This window comes from Lissotriton vulgaris, chromosome 4_1, assembly GCF_964263255.1.
Source record: "Lissotriton vulgaris chromosome 4_1, aLisVul1.2, whole genome shotgun sequence".
Taxonomy (NCBI): Eukaryota; Metazoa; Chordata; class Amphibia; order Caudata; family Salamandridae; genus Lissotriton; species Lissotriton vulgaris.
The window spans coordinates 1364092446-1364105478 of NC_141691.1; positions in this window are offsets into that span (position 1 = coordinate 1364092446).

Consider the following 13033-nt stretch of genomic DNA (forward strand, 5'->3'; position numbering starts at 1 on the left):
CTGACAGAAAAGGCCCAGTTATCCTCACATGTGAGTAAAGAATAGATCGCGATTGTAACAAAATGGCCGCCTACTTTTGGAACTTTTCCCGCACCATTTGGGAAGATCATTTTCAGAATTGGATTTGTTTTTTATTAAATTAGGGGCATTGTAAAACTGGGGGATGAGTAAATAATAATTATTTTTGGCAGCATTTATTGAGGTGATTACCGCAACTGAAAAAAGACTATGACAAAAAAAGAAGGAGAGACATGAAAGAAAGATTAAAGACCAAGGTTAATGGGCATTTCACTAGTGGCAAGGTTTGAGTGCCATATTGGAAGTAGAGACCAGAAATGGTCCATCTCAAATATTTATTTATGAGATTATCAATTGAGGTGTAGATAGTGTGGTGTCAACCTGAGAGGAGAAAACTACTCTAAAGGCTATGTTTAATAGCGAGGCAGTAGGATTTAGACTGTTGCTTTTGTGTGGTTGTGGATGCGGTTGTTCCGCACTTACAAGTTCATTGCATCATGTCAGTGGAGTTAAAAAACAAGTAACATTCTGGGGTCTCACATGGGAGTTTGTTCGTGGGGCTTCTTCTTGGAGGTGATTTTAGTACTGTCCGGTCCTCTCATCTGTGATGTAAATCTAACAGCCCCAGAGTGGGATTATTATATCTGTATCCCTGAAGTACTCAGGGTGTAATTCATCTTGCTTGTGAACTGCCCCCATGGGATATAATCATTCAGACCTGTTGTATCTGTGCACACCCATCTTTATTCTTTTTCCAGCAGCTTCTGTTCTAAATTGTCACAGTGTGAAATATGTTCTAACACTACCCATCGCATGTCATTTGGGATGTGTTTCTTTTCATTAAAGTGCGCCGTCATCCTCGTGCTTGCCCTGTGGCACCTGATGTTGCCACGGTGCTCACATATTCTTGTGCTGATCATTCTAGTAGGCATGCCTACATTGTGTAGGTTACAGCTACAGATCATGTGTATCACTCCTGAGCTGTTGCATGTGGTGAACGTTCTTAGTTCCCAAGTTGTTCCTGTGTTGAAAGTCACCTTCTTCATGGTAGAAGTTAGGTGGCACACACTGCAGTTGCCACATGGGTGATGGCCTGTGAGTAAAGTACTGATTACCTGTTGGTTGTTCTTGAATTGGGATTTTGGGCGAGTGTGTACTAGGATGTCCCTGAGGTTCTTGCCTCTTCTATGTGACAACATGGCTAGTGGGATGTTTAGTTTCCCACTGTTGAGGATGCTCCTTTACTTCCTTACTATCTTTGAGATTTTGTCCGATGCTATGTTAAATGTTCTTATACAAATGGATCTTTTTTCTTTTCCTCTGTTCTCTTTTTCATATCTTTCCAGAAGAGCGACCCTGTGATTATTGGGTGCTCTTTTCTTTGCTTTATTGATGGTCTTAGCAGGGTATTTTCTCTTCCGGAGTTTTTCGGATAGGTCTTTTGCCTGTATTTCATAATCCCTTATTTCTGTGCATTTCCTCCTGAGCCTGAGAAATTGGCCCAAAGCGAGGTTTTCGTTCAGGTGGCGAGGGTGCAAACTGTCATAGAGTAGTAAGCAGTTCTTGGCAGTGGGTTTAAAGTGAGTGGTAATCTTAAGGGTCTCTTCTGCCGCATAGATGTTGAGATGTACAACCGGAAGTATGCCATATCTAAGCAAACTAAACACTGTATCTGCTCATGCAGGGTGTATAAAATCAAAAAATTTCTCAGGTTTGTTAATGGATTTATGTAGTAGTAAGGGTCTGGTTAAAATGCCCATATGAATTTGGTGCTCCCTGCAAGTGTCAATTGTCCTATAAACACATTTTTTACAATTTTTTACCATTTATGCATCCCCTGATTGGGGATCTTACCAAAATCTTTCCTGGGCTAGATTGCTCCAAACCACACAAAGCCCAACAATTGTATTTTTGCTGCTGGTTTCATTCTTAAAATTACTGTCAGCCCCTCTCTAAAGTGACACAATTCGCAGGTGCTCCTAATATGTATCCAGATTAACAATGATCTTAAAGAAGCTTACACTGCTATTTCATGAATACCTAGATCTAGGTGTAGTGGTGCTAATTGTGTTTCCTTCCCTAGGCCAGTAAGAAATCTGGGAACATTATTTTCAGCAACGCTCAGGATATCCATGTTGCAATGCACCACAGTTCAGATCAGTATAGGGCTGCCCCCTTGCATGGGCCTTACAAATTTCCACTTCTGGGAGGATTGGCACCCGGGGTAGAACATCTTTTACTCCACAGTCGGAACAATAACCTGCCTTTACAATGAAGTCACTGACCTGTCTGCGATGTTACCATGCGTTCCTTTCGTATGTAGGCTGTTAAAATGACTTCTTTTAGCGGGCACGTTGTTGGACTGGTGCTGGATCTTTAAGTCCAGCACCTTTCCTACTGTTGCGTAGACTGGAATTGGAAAGGTAATTTATACTATTCCAAAGTCCAGCGCCCCCTATAGCAAGTCGTTGTAATGACTTGCGTGTTAAAGTAACATGTTGTAACATCGCAGTTGGGGTAGTGACTGATTTGCAAATGCATGTGGGGTAAATGCATGTGGGGTTCCATCATACATCTGAGCCCAGGTGATTTTTTAGGAAAATCAGAATATTGCCCTGGCTCTGTGTTTGACCACAATTGAGCTTTTTATCATCTGCGGTTCGCAGGACCCTGATTCTGCCATCCAAATGCCTAAATAGTCAAACTCCTGCACTGTTTCTAGTGGCTCGTTCCTCTCTTTGATGACAACCCTCGACCTATCTCTCCTTGAGTAGGTCATGAATTTTGTTTTGGTGGTGCTCCTTTTAAGACCATACTCTATGCAGAACTAGTTAAAGCTGTTGATCAGGTTTGGTAGGCCCCTCATAGTTTTTGCCAGAAGAAGTGATTCATTGGTAAAGAAAAGAATTGGGATTTGTGGTTCACCAGGGAAGGGATTAATTTACGCAGTTCAATAGGTAACCAACACTGTTGCAAAAAAAAGTGTTGATACTAGGATGCAACCTTGGGGCACAAATTGTTCAACTTGGAAAGCTTCAGTCAGTTCCCCACTCATACCACACCGGTTCTTGGCAAAATTTCCCTTGTGGAGGAGTATGACATTGTGCAATAAGTTAGGCGGGACGCCATCCCTTGAAGAACCTCCCACAGTTTTCCCCCGGCCACCAAGTCAAATGCAGCAAGGTCAATGAATACCACAAGGAGGTCACCCTTTCCCAGGTCTACCGTTGTCCATTTTGCCAAAAGTAATCAGAAGGCTTGGTCAACCGCACTGGTTTTATGCCTGAAACCTGCCTGCAAGTTTGAGAAGATAGGATTGAAAAGGGCCGCCATGGAAAGACATAGGGAAAAGAGACATTGTAATCTCTACAGCCGTTCCTCTGCAGGTTCTGCCCCAATTGTAGGGAATTACGTTCTGACTGACGCTCCGGTCTGTGCCTCCTCCCACTGCGCTCTGACCGACCGCATCATTAAGCAGTGGTCGGATCACGGTCTCCAATGTCAGACAAACCACCACCGACGGCCTGTCATTGGCAATCCGCCCATCATAATCGAGCCTATATTCATGTGTGAATCACAACCAACAAAATAGCAGCAGTTAGTTAAAAAAAGTTTCTCTGTGAAAAAATGCAATGTTTTGCCCTGTTTTCCTGAATCAGCTTCATTGTTATAAGGGAGTGGTGCAACATCTTCTGCACCTCTAGTTCCAGTGTCACTGTTTAGTATTTAGCAGCCAATTGTGTTGGTCATGTCCCAGACTTCTGGCTTACTTTTTAGGTCAGCTTCTCACTCTCACTGCCTTCAAAGAGGGTGTGTCCCTACCCACAAATTATGGAAATGCCAAAATCCAAGGTTACGTTTAAGATTTTATTCAGGCTGCAATGGCAGGCCTGGGACATGTTTTAAGGTGCTACTGAAGTGGTGACACAATAAGTGATGCAGGCCCATTGGTAGAATGTTATTTGCAGGTATATGGTATACCACTCTACAATGGACTTTTGGGTAAATTAAATATTACAATTGGGTATTAGCCAATTACATCATATGTAGGGGAGAGGGTTCAAGCACTTTAGCACTGTCAGCAGTAGTCCTAAGGCCAACAAGAACATATTCAGCAAAAAGTTGAGGGAAAAAAGGCAAAACATTTTGGGGTGACCCTGCAGAGAGGGACAAGTCCCAAACTCAAGTTTTTGAACTTTACATTGGAACATTTTATCACAGTTGCAAAACCTCGTTTTTTAAGAACATGGCGCACCAGCCTATGGGACATACTCACAAACTGCATTTTGGAGGACATGAATTAGTCCTATAGTAGTTCTTCTGACGTAGCACAAAATGCTATGCTCAAACCTGCATTGTTGAGACCTCTACCTCCACCTCTCCTATCTTTTCTATGAGGAGATCTTCAACAACGTGGCTGACATCTTTGCAAACAACATAGATGTAAATGCGGGAGAGACCAGGGATTCGAGTGAAAAATGGTGTTTGGACAAAATATAGAGTTTTTAATATCGGGATAAAGATATATCGGACAATAAATATTGTGATACAAAAATATGGGATGCAGAAATATCATTGTCAAGAATATCGTTTTTTTAGGCAAGTCAAGTCAAGTCAAGTCAAGTGATTTATATAGCGCGCTACATACCCAGGGGGTCTCAAGGCGCTTGAGGAAGGGAGGGGAATTACTTGTTGAATATCCAGGTTTTAAGTTGCTTTCTGAATGTAAGGTGGTTCTGAGTGAGGCGAAGGTGAGTTGGAAGTGAGTTCCAGGTTTTAGCTGCCAGGTAGGAGAAGGATCTGCCTCCCATGGTGGTTTTGTTGATGCGAGGTACAGTTGCAAGGGCTTGGTTGGAAGATCGCAGGAGGCGGGGGGGGTGTAGAAGGAAAGTCGTGAGTTGAGGCATTCGGGTCCAAGTTCGTAGAGTGCTTTGTGTGCGTGGGTTAGGAGGCGGAAAGTAATCCTCTTGTTGACGGGGAGCCAGTGGAGGTTTTTCAGGTGTCCAGAGATGTGGTCTTTACGCGGGATGTCTAGTATGAGTCTGGCTGAGGCGTTCTGGATGCGTTGGAGTTTTTTTTGGAGTTTTGCGGTGGTGCCGGCGTATAGGGTGTTTCCGTAGTCCAGGCGGCTCGTGACCAGTGCGTGGGTGACCGTTTTTCTGGTTTCGGTGGGGATCCAGCGAAATGTTTTTTTGAGCATGCGAAGAATATTGAAGCAAGATGATGAAACGGCGTTGACTTGTCTGTTCATAGAGAGTGAGGAGTCCAGGATGACACCCAAGTTCCGTGTGTGGTCCGTCGGGACGGGTGCTTTTCCGAGGGCCTCCTGCCACCAAGAGTCGTCCCAGGCGGAGGGGGAGGTACCAAGGATGAGGACTTCGGTTTTGTCGGAGTTCAGTTTTAGACGGCTGTGCTTCATCCACTCGGCTACTTCTTTCATTCCTTCATGTAGGTTGGTTTTGGCGGTGTTAGGGTCTTTGGTGAGTGAGAGGATCAGTTGAGTGCCATCAGCGTAGGAGATGATGTTGAGGTTATGTTGGCGTGCGATGGCCGCGAGGGGGCTCATGTAAACGTTGAAGAGGGTGGGACTGAGTGAGGATCCTTGTGGCACGCCGCAGATGACTTCAGTGGCCTCTGACTTGAATGGTGGGCGGCGGACTCTCTGGGTTCTTCCGGTGAGGAAAGAGGTGATCCACTCCAGTGCTTTTCCTTGGATTACGATGTTTCTGAGGCGTTGTATTAAGGTGCTATGACAAACTGTGTCAAAGGCTGCGGAGAGGTCGAGGAGGATGAGGGCGACCGTGTCTCCGTTGTCTAGCAGAGTTCAAATGTCGTCAGTTGCTGCGATGAGTGCGGTCTCAGTGCTGTGTTTGGCTCGGAAGCCGGACTGTGAGGAGTCAAGGGATTTGTTGGTTTCGAGGAAGGCGGCGAGCTGGTTGTTGACAGCTTTCTCGATGACTTTGGCCGGGAATGGAAGGAGCGAGATGGGGCGGTAGTTTTTGAGTTCGGTGGGGTCAGCTGTGGGTTTTTTCAGAAGGGCGCTGAGTTCGGCGTGTTTCCAGCTTTCTGGGAAGGTGGCGGAGTTGAGGGAGCAGTTGATGACGTCTCGGAGGTGCGGTGCTATGATGGAGTCTGCTTTGTTGAAGATGTGGTGAGGGCACGGGTCTGTGGGGGATTCTGAGTGAATGGAGTTCATTAGGCGGATGGTGTCCTCAGTAGAGATTGGGTTCCAGTCATTGAGGATGTTCAAGGGGGGTGGGGGTGTTGCAGAACGTTGGGTGGGTCGGTCTACGGGCCGGTTGTCGAAGCTGTTGTGGATGTCAGCAATCTTGTTGAAGAAGAACGAAGCTAGGGAGTCGCAGAGGGTTTGAGAGAGGGTGATGTCGTTGGAGTTGGCTGAGGGGTTAGTAAATTCCTTGACGATGTTGAATAGTTCCTTGCTGTTGTGGGCGTTGTTGTCTAGTCGGTCCTTGAAAGCGGCTTTCTTGGCATTCCTGATCAGTTGGTGGTGTATACGGGTGGCGTTTTTGAAGGCGTCCTTGGTGCTGTTGTTAGGATCTTTTTTCCAGGCCTTCTCAAGGGAGCGACAGAGTTTCTTAGATTTCTTAAGATCATCGTTGAACCAGGAGGCCTTCTTGCTGTTTAGTTTGGTTTGACGTTTTTTCAGAGGTGCTAGGATGTCGGCGCTGTTGGAAAGCCATTGGGTGAGGTTAATGGCTGCTTGGTCGGGGTTTGAGGAGTGGGCAGGGGGGGTTTTGAAGAAGCGATGAGGCGATCTGGTCGATGGTGATTTTGTTCCAGTTTCTTTGCAGAGTAGGTTGGGGATGGTTGTTGGATGTGGTCTTGTTGTAGGTGAAGTGTAATATTGGTATTAAGAATATTGTTGTTGTCAATATTGTTTTCAATAATACAGTTGTAAAGAATATTGTTCTTCAATAATTTGAATGTGTTTTAGTTCATATATTAATTTTATGAGTTATTATTGTTTGTGTAGTTGATATTTTTGAATATAGTTTGTAATTTTAAGTGATTCAGAATTTTTAATGTAATTATTAATAGTAATTTAAAGTGTTGTGGTGGGTTAGGTTTGTAGGGGCAAAGGGCGTGAAGTTAATTAAGACGTTAATTAAGAAATAATTCATCATTAATTAATCATTTGTAAGTAAGTATGTGATTGATAATAAATAGGTATATCATGTTATACTCATGTAATTAAATATATTTATGTGCCGGTTTCTATGTTGGTAAGGGGTGTAGGCTGGGAAGTTAATTAGGTAATAATTAACAATTAATTTTTGATTTGTTATTAATTAGTTAATTGATATTAATTATCTAAATTGTGTAATAATCATGTAATTATTAATAGTCATTTATAGTGTCTTAGTGGGTTAGGTTTGTGGGGTATAGGTGGGAAATTAATTAAGTAATAATTAATGATTAATTTATTATGAATTATTAAGTGATCATTAATTATGTTCACTATGTAACACTGAATTATTTTAGCTATATTTTAGAGGTGGATTGCTAGGTTTGTAGGGTTATACGATAGGAAATTAATTAAGTAATATTTTACTTACTCACCTGGCTCCCGCATGTAGTGAGAGCCAGCTTTGCTCCTGCCTACAGGGAGCAGCTCTGAATACTGCTCCCTGCGGGCAGGAGCAATATTTTGATCAGTCTCCCTGCCCCCATCACTTCGCGCAGAGAAACAGATCATATGTCTGCTCCCAGAGCATTTTTGAAGCTCCTCCGTACTGGGAGTGTACTTGATGTTTGCTACAGCTTGGCGAGAATTTTAAAAATGCTCCCACCAAGTGAGCACACACTGGTTTCCCTGCCCTCACTGCTGCAGGCAGTGAAACGGCTAATTCCCAGGGGTGGGTTTTCTGGGACATTGCTTGTGACCTGGCCAGGGGTGGGCTCCCTGGGTCCTTTTGAGGCTCGGGAGGGGGACTGTGTGCTCCCCCTCCTCTTCTTTAATGATTTAAAGGGTGGGGTCCCTGGTGCCTCAGGTGGCTGGGGGAGGGAGCCTGCTCATCCCACCCCTGATACTTAAAATTTTTGACCCTGGGAATGGGCTCACCGGGCATCTAACGGCTCAGGGAGGGTGGCCGCACGTTCCCCCTCCCCATGCATAATATGTTTGGCCACGGGGTGGTCCTTGTGCCTCGGAAGGGTCAGGGAGAGGGCCGCGCAGCCCCGCTCCCTTTTATGAACACAGCCATGAGGGTGGGCTCCCTAGGGCTTATAGTAAATAAATGCAACCCGGCCTCCATTTTATTTTATTTTCTGATCCTGCATGCTGCATTTTTTCACAGTGTTTTTTCTTTTTTTTGTCCCAGGAAGGGGTCTTCTAGGTCCACCCCATGGGGGCCCAGTGGTCAGGGTATCCCTATCCTGTCCCCATATATCATTATTTGTTTATAACTTCAGGACAGGGGACTAAGTGCAGTCTCGGTGCTGTGACATTTACGAAATCCAAATTGGGTGTCGTCTAGTCGATGGTAATCTTCTACGAACTTAGAGATTTGAGAGTTCATTCGTTTTTCGGCCACTTTGACTGGGAAAGGCAAACTGGCAATAGGACTATAGTTTTTAGTGTCCTCGGGATCTAGGTGGGATTTTTTGAGGAGAGGTTTAAGTATGGTATTTTTCCAGATAGTCGGGTATATACCGGTGACGAACATAGAGTTAAATATTTCAGTCAATACAGGGGCTATGATTTCAGTAGCTGGGCCAAGAACAGCAGGAGGGCAAGGATCATTGGCTGAGCCAAATTTAATGGAGGTTATGGTATTAGTAACTTGGGCTATGCTAATTTTTTGAAATTGCACTAGGAGAGGTTCTGGATTGTTTGCAAATGGGAGTTGAGCAGACGGATTTCTTTTACCAGGAAAGTTGGAGTAGATGTTAACTTTGTCATAGAAATAGTCTGCTAGCGTATTACAGAATGCTTGGGAAGGTGTAGGAGTGGTTTGTGATGCTTGTTGTGATAACTTGGTTACTACTTGGAAAAGTTGTTTATTTGAATTTTGGGCCAGTTCGATCTGCGCAGTGAAGTAAGTACTTTTCGCTTGAGTAATCATTCTTTTATATTTTGCTAGTTCGTTTTTATAAAGAAGTTTTTCTTCGTTTGTGTACGACTTTCTCCGGTGTCTTTCCTGATTTCTGCATTTTTGCTTTTGATCTCTAAGTGCATTAGTGAACCAAGGGGCCGATGGGGAACTTCGATTTTTGGATATAGATTTGATTGGTACTAGCTTGTTCATGGCGTTTGAGAGGCAGTTAGTATAAGCCTTTGAGGCTATAATTGGGTCATCCGAGATCTCAGGTTGTAATGAGGACAGAAGCTCCGATAGTTTTTGATTGTCTAAATTTTTCCAAGCCCTAAATACATCTTTCCTGTTTGTCGAAGTGTTACTGATCAGTTTATTAGCAAGTAGTATATCAAATATTACTGCATGATGATCGGTCCATGCTAAGGGTAAAATTTCTTTTATAGAGATGTTTTTGAAATTAGAGAATGTACCATCCAAGGTATGACCGGCCTCATGAGTGCTGTCTAAGACCAGCTGTAGGAGGGCCAGTGACTCTAGATCTGATGATAGAGTTTTAGTATCCTTGTCATGTACATTTTCTAGCGGAAAATTGAAATCTCCTAGAATTGTCAAGGTGTCCTCTACTGCTATGGACTCCAGTACATCATTAAATATGGTTTGAAATTCCGTCCTGCTGCCCAGGGGTCGGTAGAGAAAGACACCCTTAAAGCATTGGGAGGGGGTCAGTACGATGAAAAAGTAGGTAGCTTCACAGGTTGCAAGAGGGACAGGGCGTGTAGTAATCGTAAAGATGCTGCGATAGATAATTGCTAGCCCGCCTCCTTTTTTATCTACTCTATCCTGTCTTACAATGTTATAGCCCTCTGGGGTGGCCACTATCAAGTCTGGGTCAGATGAAGAGTTGGTCCATGTTTCAGTGATAAATAGAAGATCTAGTTTGTGGTCGGTCATTAAATCTGCAATCTCCTCTTTATGTTTGCCCAGAGAACGGGCATTTATGAGAGCAGCTACTATGTTGGTTCTCTTTTTGTTGTTGGTATTGAGCAGAGTGTTGATTTTTAGCCTAGGGTCAGTGCCTGCTATAAAATGACAGTGAGTGCAGGCTTTTGTTAGTAGTTTGAGCGGTCCATCTAATATCAGCTGGGTGCACAGATGGCTTCCTAGAGGGCGAAGATGTAACAGTTCCCTGCTTGAATAGCGTTTCATCGGGGCTGATCGCTGCAGACCAGGGGGTATGGCCTGGGCCCAGTCCAGGCACGGACAGGTGCAGACGGACTTGCCACGCTGTGCGTGTCCGCTGCGCGTGCGTGGTCTGTGGGCACTATATGCTGGTGGTGGCGCCGAGAGCTGGAGCGCTGACTCCAGCATCCGCCGGAAGTGATGTCAATCTCCCTGCAAGCCCTCCGAACAATCGGCACAAGCCGTGTCGGACCGGGGCTACGGGAGTATGAGCAGCTGGTAGAGGTGAGCGTCATCTATAGTCTAACTGATGGCTCTGACCTCAGTTTCTCTGACTCCGAAGCTGTTCAGCTTTCTAGCTCAAGCCTGAGCTTTCAACAGATGGGACCGGGTACAGTGGTGAGAAGCAAGAGGCTCTCCAAGAAGAACAGAGACCCTCAATCATCTGAATGGATGATGGAAAGGTTTGTCAGGTCCAATGTAAACCCTGTCTTGAAATGGGATTATTCTCCTGCCCAAAAAGTTTACCCTGATCTCTCAGGGCAGGAAGAAGTCACCACTAATGCAAGAACACCACAAGCTGAAGAACCTTCTTTAAAACTGATTTTTGAACCCATCAAGCAATTTCAAGAAGATACTTGAGTGCATGGGAAGAAAAATTCCTTGGCAACGAAGAAGCTGCAGGGATTTGTGGGAAAAATTGCTAAAGCCTGTACAGATATAAACTCAAGATTGAAGGCGGTTGAAGAGCGCACTGCAACGCTAGAAGACAATATGACCAGAGCCCACACCTGGAATGAGACCGAAACAGCACAAATGGCAGACTTTCAATGGAAGAAGGAAGATTTTGAGAACCGACAAAGACGGAACAACCGGTGAATATGTGGTATAAAAGAAGGAGCAGTTGACAATGATATACAAGCCTATACACTGAAGTTAATGAGGGGAGCATTTCCGTAACTCCAGCCTTCGAATTGGGGTGTAGAAATACAGTGGGTCCACCACTTCCCACTGGACCTAAAGAAGTCAAGTCAGACTTGTAGAAAAGGTTCTGCAGTGCTGAGAGCAATCTTAAAATATTTTGGGAACTCTCTGCTCCGGGAGGAAATGTTTGCAAAGGCCCGGCCGGATGCCAGACGAACGTATGAAGATCAGTCCTTCTTCACAAGACCAGACTTCTGCCACGTCATGGTGGAGAAGCGGTGGAGGTGAAGGCAATTGATCCAGCCATGCCAAACCTTAGAAGCAGAAGCTTACCTAATGAACTTAGCTCATCTGAAGATCATATACAAAACCACTACAAGAATCTTGACCTCAGACATTCAAGCCAAAGAATACATCGATAAAATTAAAACTTAATTTGGTGAATAATCCCCCTTTTTCAGGCCAGATAGCTTTGAGCAGGAATATATGGCTTTCTCTGTTGAATTAAAGGGGCTCAAAATACCAAAAGTCTTAAAATTAGGATTTTTCTCCGTTTAGTAGTAGTAAAGTTAGGACTCCTAACTTTAAGACTCCTAAATGCCTTTAGGTCTTGCTTTTTGGACCCTATAAGTATTTAGTAATGCAGCAGAATATCCTTGGTGCAACAACACCTACTGTTGCATGGCTAAACACTTATGAGGTCCCAAATGCCAGACCTATTGGCTATGCCATAGCTTGTTTAAAATTAAACTTTGCATGATCCAGTATCTGACCCACCCAGGGGCTACAATTGTGTCAGGTGCGGGAGACAGTGCTTTAATTTTTCTTCTTTTAATTCACGGAGATAGTCGACAATATTTGTGTATTTTGCTGTGAATTTCTTTTCAAAAGTGCTTTTAAGACTCCAGGACCAAGACTAGGGGGTCAGGGTATTCGTTCCCTGCCCCGTTTTCTTTTTTGTGTGTTTTATATTGGGGACTCAGCTGAAGCTGTGACCACAGATATTCAATGTGGATTTAATTTAATATCTCAAAAACACTGAACAGATTTACACCAAATAACAAAAGGTGCGCTTTTTGGACCAGAAGCTATCTTTTTGCCAAATTTCATGTAATTCTGTCCAGTGGTTCGGGCTGTAGGCTTGTGTAAAGTCTCCATGGGAATTAACATGGGAAACACACTTTTGTCAGTGACGTCCTCAGTGATGTCATTTGAGATGTCATCACGGATCTCACTGACCATATCATGTGTGATGTAATAAGTGAGGTCATAAGCAGTGCATTGCGGGGGCATAAGTTAGAGTTAGCTCAGGTAAGTATAACTGCTGGATTTAACTGGTTTTGTATGAGTGAAATCTGAACATAACTATAACATCCCTGTAACCTTTGTTTTTTCAGTAAATACATGTATACATATATATGTGTGAGTGTGTATGTGTGTATGTGTCATCAGTGATGTTAACAATTATGTCAGACACTTTAGAAATTTTTCACTACCAGGACATGTCAAACTTAAATCCACCTGCTTACTTTTTAAAGACAATGCACCCCGTTCTATTAGCTGGTAGGACATACCTTAGGGGTGGCATATGTATTAAAAAGGAAGGTTTAAGCCTGGCAAAGAAATTATGTTGCCAGGTCAAAATGGCAGTTTAAAACTACAGGGCAGGCTGCTGTGGCAGACCTGAGGCATGTTTTAAAAGCCTACTTTGGTGGGTGGCACAATGAGTGATGCAGGCCTCCTAGTAGTATTTAATTTACAGACCCTGTGTACATGAATTACCATTTACAAGGGATTACAAGTATATTAAATATGCCACAAGCACTTTAGCACTGGTTAGCAGTGGTAGATGG